The sequence below is a fragment of the Copadichromis virginalis genome, linkage group LG7, assembly GCF_057382275.1.
Source record: "Copadichromis virginalis isolate Kocher_CV1m ecotype Utaka linkage group LG7, C_Virginalis_male_GT1.1, whole genome shotgun sequence".
NCBI lineage: Eukaryota > Metazoa > Chordata > Actinopteri > Cichliformes > Cichlidae > Copadichromis > Copadichromis virginalis.
In genome coordinates, this window is record NC_140624.1 from 4,415,570 (window position 1) to 4,428,085 (window position 12,516).

Sequence of the window (12,516 nt, forward strand, 5' to 3'; positions counted from 1 at the left end):
CAGGAGAGCAGAGAGACACGCTGGGTTTGCTGGATCCTCATTTTTTTTCTATAATTGGGACTGGCTGGTGAGGTCAAAGCATTTTTCTTTTATATTTTATCATCAGATAAACCGAGCCTCCGACAGCATTAAGCCTTAAGCAAAACATGGATCAAAGCAAAATATTATCTTCATTATCTTCACCTTATGTATTTTAATGCTTCATAATTTATTTTTATTAAGTCTGAAGGCATCCTTTGCTTTGAAAGTTTCTTTTCCCCCCTTGTAGGTTTTCAAAAGTTACATACTGCGTTTAATTCCAATATTCTCCTGAATTATAAACGTAGTGTAGATTTATTGGCTTTTATTGTTTAAAGTATGTTGTTTCTCTTCACTTGGATGAGTGGGCCGTGCCATAATGGAGACTACTACAATCACTGGACTTTCTGCATATAAACACTGCCATAGCAAAACAAAGTGAAGGTAAAAAAAAAATCCACCAATTAGCTTTTGATGTTGTTATCCTGTTAACACAAACAATTTCAGGTACTGTGCAAACTTTTATCAAAGCACACAGTGGATACTTATGTTTCCACATAATTCCAAAATCATATTTCATAGTCGTGATGTCGTCCATATCGTCTGACAATGTAGAAAAAAAGCTGTAATTTAATGAAACATTAATAAGAATACATTATATAAGGCAAATCTAAAATATTTGGTATGACCACATTTATTCTTTCACACAGCTTGAACTCTCTTAGTCAAGCTAGCTTGGAATTTCTTTAAGCAGGCTTCAAGAAGTTCTCCAGGCTTCTTGATGTTTTCTGCCTTTTGTAGGGTAGGGGTTAGGGTTAGGGGGTTAGGGTTAGGGTTAGGGATGTTTTCTTCTTTGGATGTTTTCTGCCTTTTGTTCCATGCTCTGTCTCATATGGCTTCACTAATGTGAAGCTCAGCCTATGGGGAGCCAGTTCATGACTGGTATTGTTCCATTGTGTGTTTTTCTATCCAGGTATGCTTTAACTGCACTGGCAGGGTATTTGGGATCATTGTCATGCTGAAGAATGAAGCCATTGCCAGTCCAGCAATTTCCAGATGGTATTGCACAGTGGATTAAGATCTGAAATGCAGTCCACTGTGTTTTGCAGAATGCTATAGACTGTTGGTACCTCTGTCCTGCAGTCCAGGTCTTTTGTAATTTGCCTTTTATTCCTGTTTCCCTTCCTTAGGAATGACTTCTCGCTGGCCACCCTTTGACTGAGAATATTTCTAATGAACCTGAGCAAATAGATGGATCGGCTGAAGAGTCACATGCGTCTTGCGTCAGGTCTTATTAAGGACATGGCTTTTTGATACTGTGTATCAGCTGTAGATGGTGTTTTTAGGCATGCCGCTTCTTCTTTTTTCTAAACTTGTCCCATTTCCTCAAATTTTTAAGGAAATGCTGCAAACCATGATAAGCAAGCTATGCTGTTAGTTTTTAGCCCATAGCTCTGTATGAATCACATTACCAAAGACACCATTTTCTGCCTGTCCAACTGTTTCATTTTTGTGTTTGTTTGTTTGTTTGCATGGATTTAATTCCTTTTAGTTTTATTTATTTTAAGATTTGCTTTTGGTGTTTATTAAATAGGACAGTACAGGAAAGTAAGGAGAGAACAATGTGCAGGAGATTCCAGACTCAAACCCAGATCCCTGCAGAAGTCTTTTATGGACGGATTGCTCCTCAGCCAGGTGAGCTATACTGCATAGAGGTACAGTTTAAACTAATTCCTTGTTGTGTATGTCAGCATGCTGTCAGTGTCAAATGACTTAACAAAAAAACAAACAAGCAAATCTGGGGGAAAGGAGCCAATGTCCAAAGAAACACTCAAACGAGTGAGGGGCGTCTCAGTGCTTTTGTAAGTGTCTGTTAGACTTTCACTTGCTCAGTTGTGACCCATGTCTGGATGTTTCAGTTGGATGTGTAGGCATTTTTTCTCTACCTAGAATGACACAAAGAGCTAATATAAGGACTTGTAATAATAAATAACAAAATAATAATTATTTCTCAAACTCTTGAATGATGGCATATTTTCGAATACCGCACATTGTAGTGAAACTGAAAATAAATGTGGCCTGTGTGATTGTTTTGACCACCGTGTACAGCTTGTTTCCATTATCCACATGGAAAACTGATTCCCACTTCCACATCCAGCAGAGAAATGTTGGAATTCGTTTACTATCCAGCACTATTCAATATTCATACTTCCTGCCATTGGACAGTCTGGCTAGTCTGATGTGTGTTTTTAGAGAGTTTTGTGTTTTTTCCTTGATGCTTCTGCTTCTTAGTGCACAGAGATTAAACCAAATACAGCTGCAGGCCCTAAAATAAAGAGCTACAAATGCATTACATTGGATTGCAGTGATAGACAACTTGAACATTTAAAATACCATAGTTATTTAATCTCTTGGTATTGTAAAAATGCAGATTGCTGGATCTGTGAGTTTTCTATTTACATGTATATTCTTATGTTTGGTATCACAGTCCATTCAAGCTCTTATCTGACCCATTTTCCACAGTCACAGGGTTATTTTCTTCTGATTGTGATGTCTGTCTTGTTTCCAGCTTGCACACAATGCAGACTGCAAAACCCAAAGCTCTCAGACTGTTTTTCACATATATGCATTTATACAAATAACAGTTCTTGATGACCCAACAAAAACATGCGGCTATGGTAGCTAGACCAAAGATGCTGCGAGTATTCTGTGCTCTGCTTTACGACACACTCACTGTATCCAGCCTATTTTTGTGTGTTTCGTCTCTCAGCAGGCCTCATTCAAATTGGATGTAATGTAATGTAAATAAGCCAGGATGCAGCTACCGTGTAAGCGGTTAAGACCAGGAAGCCTGGCAGGCACTGACTGGAAGGGGAGCCTGGACAAAGGAACATAAAGGCCCAAACACAAAGACAAATCAGGCATAAAAGGGAGAGCCACAACAGCTGACTTTATTTACACAGTAATTGGATGTTTTTGTCTCCATCAAATGCGACCTGCTAAAGAACGCATTAGGAAAAAAATAAAACTAAAGATGTCTTTGGATTGTCCCGTACCTTTCCCTTTTTATTTTAAATGACTTCATTAATTAACCTCAGTTTGCAGACAAGAGGTTCATCTAAACATACAGAGCCAATTTGATGCCTCCTGCCTCGCACTGCTGGAACGTCTCTGGAAAGTTTGGGGGTTCCCCTTTGAATACGGATTCAGGGAATCTCAGTTAATTTTTAAGGCAACGTTATATTCCTGCTTTGAGCTGTTAGACATTATTTGACATGTCGTCTGGTGGTTAGCGTTTATTTTGAAGTAATTGCTTCTGAAAGCAGGGTGGAAGGGATTTCATTAGTTCCCTTGCCCCTGTCTCACAGCAAACACTTTACCTGGACTCATTATGCATCAGACATGACACTTCACAGAGACTACTCTGCCAGCATTCAGGCTGTTACTATGCCAAGGTCTGCCCTCTTGGAATAACCTGCCAAAGCTGCATGCGTCGTTTCCTTTGTGCCTGATATGTTTTCTTCCCCTTTTGGTGGCGCACGTTTGTCTTTCAACTGAGGATTTAGATAAGGCAACGGTAACGCAGGGTTAACTATTGAATTTAATGATTTCAATGGCTGAAAAATGCTAAGCCATCACAGTTATTTGATAAAGATCTGAAGGGTTCGAACATTGTAAAACCTGTTTTCCTTCTCTGTTTTACCCTCAGGGATCCTGCACCTTAAAATAGATGCACTTGTGGGCTTGATTCAAGCAGTCTGCAATCAGTCAATATTTATGAATATGAACGACCATGTGATTATGGTAAAAAACACAAATAGCTGTGGGGCTACTCGCTTTATCCTAAATTAAAAATATGAACTCTCATGATGTTCCATATCAGCATGGACATAAAGATTTTATTAAATTAACTCAAGTGCTTGGGTGAACATATATTTTCTCATATTTTGAGCGACTCTGACATATTTGGACTTCAGTGATTATTTGGCTGTCTTGTATGGGAGAAACTTTGACATGCATAGTCTGAATTGCAAATGAAATACATTTCTGTTTGAGTTTGACCCATTTTTTAAAATCTTGTGCGTTTTATCAAACAAAAAAACCCGCAACAGAAGAACTGAATGATATAACAGCAGGCTATGATTCACTATATGATGGAAACCCTCCTGCAGGTTGCCCTTCAGGCTGCACCCTGATGGAGTATGTAAAGATTTTAAGTGTTTTAAAAGGGTCTGTGGGTAGAAAATTGCACATTGTCAAGGAACTCAGAGAAAGGGGAAGTAGTAAACACTGCTACATGCATGATGAGTGTTTAACAAGTAAGTCAGACCTTAATGAGAATAACAAAAGACCATATACTTGCCTGTACGTAAGACTATATGTCTATATGCACCATCATCTCTGCGGTATTTCTTTTGTGCTGCATTCAGCCACATACCAAACTTTGACGCTGTGTGGCTTTAGGCAGTCTGAGTGGTAGTAGACTAGCAGGAGAGGGGGGAGAAGAGGGAGTCTTCATCATGTCTCATTTCAGCCTCCCAGTGCCCTCTGGCGGTGCTCAGAGCAGGCGGTACCCAACCAACTCCTCATTTCTTCCTGAGCTAGTCTCTCCATTAATAGCTTAGTGCCGCTCCAACTCCATTGTTATTCCTGCCTGGCTGCATCCTGCAGTAAGGATGATGCATGTTTATCAGACCAGAAATATTGTGCAAATCTGCCTCGTGAGAATGAACGCTGAAAAGAACGCGTCCTCTGACTCCAGATGTCATCCTCTTGTGTGCTATAACTTTGCCTTGAACAATCTCTTTGACCTTTTCTCTGCAGCTCTCTAAAAGCTTCGGTCATTTAGGCCAAAGATAAATAGTGTGCTTTTACTTGTTAAATTCAAATTCAAATTTTATTTGTCACGTACACAGTCATACACAGTACGATATGTAGTGAAATGCTTGGACAACTGCTCGTGACCTAAAGAGAACAAAAAAGGAAAAGGCTATGAATAAGATAGGAAATAAATATGAAAAATTAAAAAGGGTAAATTTAACTAGGAAGGAATAAAATATAAATTAAGGTTAAAAATGAAATAACTGTACAACACAAATTAGAATGAAGGGTAAATTTAACTGGGAAGAATAAGATAAAGATAAATATATAAATTAAAGTTGAAAATAAAATAACTGTACAACAAAATACACAATACACAATATAGAACTATATAAGAATGTATGAAGAAATCTAAATATAAATAAATATATACACAATAACAGCAGCTGTACAAGTATTAACCGGAAATGAAGAATATAGTGACCAGTGTTGTGCAAAACCAAAGTCCAGAAAGTCCAGTGTGTGTGTAAGAACCATATGTGTGGGTCAGTACTGTGTGGTGGTGTGATTGAGAGACCGTATCGCCTGCGGGAAGAAGCTCCTCCTCAGTCTCTCTGTGTTGGTCTTCAGGGAGCGGAATCGCTTTCCTGACCTCAACAGAGAGAACAGTCTGTTGTTGGGATGGCTGAGGTCCTTCCCGATCTTCCTGGCCTTGGTCCAGCACCGCCTGCTGTAGATTGAGTGCAGGTCAGGGAGCTCGGAGCGGATGGTGCGCTCAGCTGACCGCACAACCCTCTGTAGAGCTCGTCTGTCCTGCATGGTGCTGTTCCCGAACCAGGTTAAGATGTTTCCCGCCAGGATGCTCTCTATGGTGCACGAGTAAAAGTTCCTGAGCACCTTGGAGGGCAGTTGGAAGTCTCTCAAGCGTCTGAGGTGGTAGAGACGCTGTCGGGCCTTTTTCACCACGGTGTTGATGTGACAGGACCATGACAGGTCCTGCGTGATGTGAACTCCGAGGTATTTGAAGCTGTCCACTCTCTCCACTGGGCACTCGTTGATGACGGGGGTCTGGTAGTTCCTCTCCTGCTTAGTGCTGAAGTCCACTATCAGCTCCTTTGTCTTACTGACGTTTAGAAGGAGGTTGTTCCTCTGGCACCAGTTCTCCAGATTCCTAATCTCCTTCAGGTAGGCCGTCTCGTTGTTATCAGAGATCAGGCCCACCACGACGGTGTCGTCAGCAAACTTGATGATGGTGGTGGAGCTGGTAGTGGCCACACAGTCATATGTGTACAAAGAGTACAGCAGGGGGCTCAGAACACACCCCTGGGGGGCTCCAGTGCTGAGAGTGGTGGAGGCTGAGACATGTCCGCCCATCCTTACTGCCTGTGGTCTGCCAGTTAGGAAGTTGGAGATCCACTGACACATAGATGAGCTGAGTCCCAGATGCTCCAGCTTGGTGGTGAGTGTGGAGGGAATTATGGTGTTAAATGCAGAGCTGTAGTCTATGAAGAGCATTTTAACATAATTCCCCCTTCTAGTGTCCAAGTGAGTGAGTGATGTGTGGAGGAGATGAGAGATGGCATCGTCTGTGGAACGATTTGGACGGTAAGCGAACTGTAGTGGGTCCAGTGTGTCTGGTAGTGAAGAAATGATGAAGTCTCTGACCAGGCGTTCAAAGCACTTCATCACTACTGAGGTGAGGGCTACAGGGCGATAGTCATTGAGAGAAGCAGGGTGGGGTTTCTTTGGGACAGGAACAATGATGGACTCTTTGAAGCATGTGGGGATGACCACTGAGATAAAGAGATGTTGAATATCTCAGTGAACACAGGAGCTAGCTGGTATGCGCAGTCTCTTAGGATACAACCTGGGATGCCGTCTGGTCCTGCTGCTTTCCTGGTGTTCACTCTCTTGAAGGCTCTCCTTACTTCATGCTCGGAGATGACGAGCACGTTTCCGGTGCTGGCAGTATCTTCCTGTCTGCAGCCGTTAGCGCCGCTAACACTAGCATTACACTCTTAGGCCAGACCAGATTTTTCTAGATCTTGTGGAGTTGGAGCCTTTGAAAGAAACTGTGGTATGGATTCATTTGATAGTTTAAAAGCTGACTTGCAAAATCCAGCACACAGATCTATCAGTCCTCTGCACATCCTGTAGTTTGTGACATGATGCTTTATGCTGAAATTGATTATTACTGCATGTCATGCACGCGTACACTCACACGCAAAAACACTTTGAACTTGTAGAGTCAGCTTTGTTTAAAACCTCAAAGGAATTGGATAAGTAATTGTCATTGAATCTGCATAATAAGGACACTATGTCATCTGAATTCAGATGGCCAGCTCGCCCTAATGATCTGTTACTTTTTCTGTTACTCATGAGCCAATCAACACATTAGTATCACATTTCTATTTTCACTGTCTGTCATTAAAAACACATTTTCCTCTCACCTCAATGTGAATGGAGCTGTTTCTCTTAAATAAATCAAATAATTGGAATTGCATTGTTTTATCAAGTTTTTTTTTTTTACAAAATTCGGCCCAATACAATGTGTAACTAAATTCTGATGTCTTACCTGTTTTATGTTTTATATTCATAAATTAGAATTTATTATTATACGCCTCTCAAAAGCTGTTTATTTTTTCCTGCAGACAGGAATAGATGAGTCTTGTGTTTGAAATCTAGAGAAACAATAAAAAACTCTTGTTGAATGGATATTGAAAGATTTCAGTCACAACTTGAAGGAGGTTTATTTTGAGGAAAACTGTAATTTTGATTGATGGTTTTATTAAAGGGATTTTTTTCTGCTTAAGCTCTGATGTGAAGAAGACTGTATTGTCAGCTGTGACAGATGATGTGGATAGCGTTGTATAAGAGCGCTCTCTACAGGCAGTGTGAGAAATTGCAACATACAGCCTTTCTATTTCCTGATGCCGAGGCTTTGCTGAGTGTCACCAAATTGCGGAAATAACGAAATAGCTAAACGTGAAGTAAAGCATGGGTAACAGAAGTACTTATACAATATTTAAATGCAATATCATGTTATGACACCAGTTATCTTATATCTATTCAAATTAGCATAAAAAATTAAAAAAAGAAAAACAGAAAGATGCGTTGACTGTTCAGAGACAAGACATCCAATTGGTTCCAGTTCTTTCTACAATGCAACAAAATTGTAAATAGTGATGGCTCAATTTGACTTTTGGCATGTTGACATGTAAGTTTAGTAAAAAAAAAAAAAAAAAACATCCAGGAACAATAAACACAACATCTCCCTTATAGTTATAAAAAAAATGCTATTATGGAGTGTTGTGAATGACTACATGGCTAAATGCAGTCTCCCATCATGCCTCTGTGTCACTGTGTTTCATATTTAGTTTAAGGACATCGTGTTTGCTGTGCTTGTTTTGGTTCTTTAGCTTTCATTGTTTGTTCCTGTTAATGCGGCAGCGTTGTTTTAACTTACAGCTATAGTTGTGCTGAAAACGATGTTACACCATGCCTGAAATTATGTGCAAGGTTACTGACCTGTGCTTTCCATTGGAAGCAGATTGGATTTGAAAGAATGCTTTAAAAAAAAAAATACAAAAAAAAGTTACAAAAAAAGTATTCAGTGACTTCTTGATGCATTCTCAATCATCCAGGAAAGTAAATCTCCAAAAATTGTGTTCATAATTAGGATTAAGGAACTGACCTCCCAGCCCATTGTTCCCTCAGTGGGCTGGTTTCAGTCATTATGCAAATGTACACTGAAAAAAAGGGACTGGCCATCTCTTGGATTTATGTAAGCATCTTGCATGTATTTAACACAATTGCCTCATGTTTTAAAGATAAATGTAACTATATAGTGTAAAAACTACATGATATGCAGAAAGGGTGTATTAAATTGTTTATATCATGTTCAGGTGAAGTAAGTCAATAAGATAGCAACGTTAAATCTCGTGAAACCACGCGTGATTTCATCTCGCGGGCTTTGGATCGTGGTTTAAAAAATGCATCCATCTCAGTCAAGTCGAGCAGCCAACTCTACGTTTTTTGGTATGTCTTGATTTTTTGAATTAATATTTACCATATTTCAGCCAAATGTAGTTAAACGTCTAAAGTGCCGCCATGTAACATGCTAAAAAAGAGCCGTTAGCTTATTTGCTGTTTTATCTGTTATCAAAGAATTGGCGCTTTTTCATTTGAATTTGTCTTTGGCACAAGAGCCGTAATATCACATTAAACCTAATTACGAGGCACTCATAACATAATTTGGTTTTCTGTGTGAATAGATTTGTCAACTGACTCTTCAGTTACATTGTGTATTTACTGCACCGTGGTGTTAGTGAGATTTTGGACATTGAACAGCTTTAGCTAATATCATCAGCGGCATTATGCTAGCTTACATCCCTACCCCTCCTGCCCTCACCTGCTGTCCTTTTGTTTTTGTTTTTGTTTTTGTTGATGCACATTGAGAGACCACATCTATTCTGCATTTCACCAGGAGTCAGCTGATGGATTGTGGGTTCAAGGTGTTATGGTAAGAAAGTATATTCTATTTTCGCTTAAGGTTTCTGTAACTTAATTATAATAGGTTTTTTATAATTATTAGGTGCATGCATACTCAAATAGACCACCCTATTAATACAACTGAGAAATCCAAAATCTGCCATAGGTTTAACTTATACCTGTATGTATTGTCAGAAAGGTGATTACTGGACTCACATTAATGCACACTTGAACTAAAATGAGGTTGTAACTTGTGGGTTCTTGGGTTGCAAATCAGAAATAAACATTTTTTTAATCCCATAAGATCTGGAAACACAGTTTTTATTCAACAAAACATTACTGATTATTAACCAAGCACAGTGCCTGCTGTTATTTCAAAATAATTTTATGTCATTTCAGATGAAATGCAGCATTCCAGTGCATCCCAACCATGCCTTTACAGTCAAGGTTTCTGACGGAGCTGAGTTTCTCTCTGACAGTCTGCTGAAAGTGTTTGCAAAGTGATCGGGGGAACAGGGCACAAAGCTAAAGGATGTAGCTGCCATGATGACAGTAAGAACTTTAAAATTCTTTAACTACAAAGTGTATATGTATTGCATTAGGTCAGTAAAAGATTTTTATGCTGCATCCATTGAAACAGTCAACTATTACCTGTGAGTACTGATTCCACCGAAAGGATGCCATAATTTTCGTCATGCATTTACTGGCCCACTGAGAAAAATTGATCTTTTTAAAAAAATAAATGTTCTGGAAACTATATATCCATAAAGTTGATGTCAAACAGGAACTTTTGATATTGCTTTGTAGATGCTGGTGTTGCATGTTGACTGGTTTAAGTTTTGGTCTGGGATCATTTTCTTCTGTGCTACTGAAAAGTTCACAAATCTCTGTTTTCTTTGTTATAATACTTTAGGATGACATTAATGCTCAAAGGGAGTCTCATCAAAGTGCTCCGCATCTGTGTGAAAGACAATTGCAACATCTTGGTGCAGGAGTTCATGGTGAGTGTTTTATGAGTAGATTGTGGCTTTGCAACATTTAAAAATGCATTTAGTTATCCACTTGATCCTCATTGGACCAGTTAGGACCAGTAGTCCTCTTTAATAATTTGAAGTTCACATGAGGCCTGGTAGTGAACTCAGCCGCCGGCCCTTGAGGCCCCACCCCTGTATTAGGGGTCACATCAGTGTGAAAAAACTTTAAATTTGTCATTCTAGTGAACAAAGGAAAATCCCACCAATATTTACATTAGCTTTTGTTTGAAAAAAAAAAAGACCAACAGCTAACCAAATTGTGGGGCTGAAAGTCTAAATTCTAACATCTTCTGAGTGACAAAACCTGGATTTCTGATGGGCCGGTGTCTTTCTAAGAAAAACTAATGTAAAGCATTTGAAATTATGTTTTTCACCCTCTCTTAGAAACTCTGTTAGACCATGAATGGCAGCATGGCAGGCCACTCTTTGGCTATAGCTATTTACTATGTTGCTTGCATTGGTTTAAATTACTCTAACATTAGAACTGGTAGATTCAAAAGAGATGAGTTTAAAAAGGAATCTTAAAGAAATGTTTTGTTTTTAACCAGGACTTGACTGAGGCCACTGCACAGATTGAGAAAACCACAATGAACATCTGTCTCCAGAGGATGCACCAGGCAATGACTTTTCTGACGTTGGCATCATCATCGAGGGTATAGTAGTTCTTCAAGATCTGGATAACGTGACCTTTGCAGTAGCCATGCTGTTTGGACCTTTTTTATTCCTTCAATATGAGTTACCCATCACAACTCTGCTACACTTTTGAGGTGATTCAAAGGGTGGTAATGGAGTTGGAAGCAACTCAGCTCTCAAGAAAAGCTCACAACTAAGACAAAACTGCTCCTGCAACGAAGCTCACTGTTATGCATGTGAGGTGACCAGCTCTAGGTGAGAAGACATTTAAATCTCACACTTGTTCTGCTGCATTTTTGAAGCTCAATTCCAGGAACAGATCGCAGGGTTCATTTTTATATACACTGCAACTGCCATGAGGACGAGCCGTTTTTTTGTTGTTGTTGTTGTTTGTTTTTCCTTTTGCTCTGTACAAGTTCTCTGTCTGTTTGGCAGCATTTTTAAATTTCTCTTTGTATTTTTTCTTTCTTTTACTAGTGAAGAGATGTAGCATGAACAGTTATGCAGTCTAAATATCCCATATGGGCCGTGTGAAATGGTATTTTCAGTTTCATTCAGTTGAAGTAAGGAACGTTGAATATTTCTAAGTGTGCTGTTTTGAACCAAGATGTCACAGTATGATCAGTGCCGTAATTTTTGACAGTCACTGTATCAATGTTATTTTTGCATCTCTTGAATAAAGGTTTTGACCTGCAAGTGCTAATTTCTTTAGTTATTGGGGTAAAATGGGTAATGTTAATAGGAAGGTGTTTGCCAATTCAGTAACCTAATTTAATGTTAATGGAAACTAACATTACCTCAAATTGTTTAGTTATAATTGTTGTTTAACTGAATCTTGACGTCAGAGGCCTTAAATAGAATGTTTTGTATTGTTCTTTCCCAACATTTTTCAAAAGAAAGAGTCTAATTTCTTTGCTGTGATTGATTCCAGAGAACACGGAAGAACTGACATTATTTAACTGTTGGTTTATATAGATTCAGTAGTGGAGTAATGTCAGTTTAATTCTTTACCTACTGTCAATGCAGTGAAATTAGACATTTTGTTTTGAAAGGTTACTGGTGGATGCCAGCAACCATCTTGGAAGAGAACAATATAATCTGTTATAAGGCCTCCATTTGAAAATTGTGTATTTGATACTAGAATATAATAGCAAAATGTAATTTGAAGATAACATGTAGTATTTAAGTGACCAAGTAGTATTGGGTAAAAGTTATTGAATGGTGTTGGGATAAAGTGAGAAAATTGTGAAGGATTAAAATATTTCAAGAGCTCAAATTACTTCATCAAAACATGTTTAAGTCACATTTTATCAACACAAATTGCACAGGTTTATTGAACATGAATAAATTGTGTTAATTTAACTCAATTGTTTAAGTTGCTGCCAAAGCAAAACATCTGTGTGCAACAAATGTCCACCATTGAATTAAGTAAATCCAACAACATATTTTTTTCAGTGTACTGTTTATAAGATTTGGGGAAACCTGCAGTCAGCTGAGACTGAAGAAGTCACCTGGATGA

The 12,516-nt window shown here is 38.8% G+C and overlaps 1 long non-coding RNA gene across 2 annotated transcripts; it reads left to right on the forward strand.

Annotated features, from left to right (window-relative positions):
- The first annotated feature begins 8,591 nt into the window (after positions 1-8,591).
- On the forward strand, positions 8,592-11,693 carry LOC146704238 (uncharacterized). Of its 2 annotated transcripts, XR_014921149.1 has the most exons (5): positions 8,592-8,877; positions 9,298-9,361; positions 9,730-9,882; positions 10,244-10,331; positions 10,913-11,693. It is a non-coding gene; the product is annotated as an uncharacterized LOC146704238 (long non-coding RNA). The 2 variants fall into 2 exon arrangements; XR_014921148.1 differs by having other exon boundaries at positions 8,592-9,361.
- Positions 11,694-12,516: the final 823 nt, after the last annotated feature.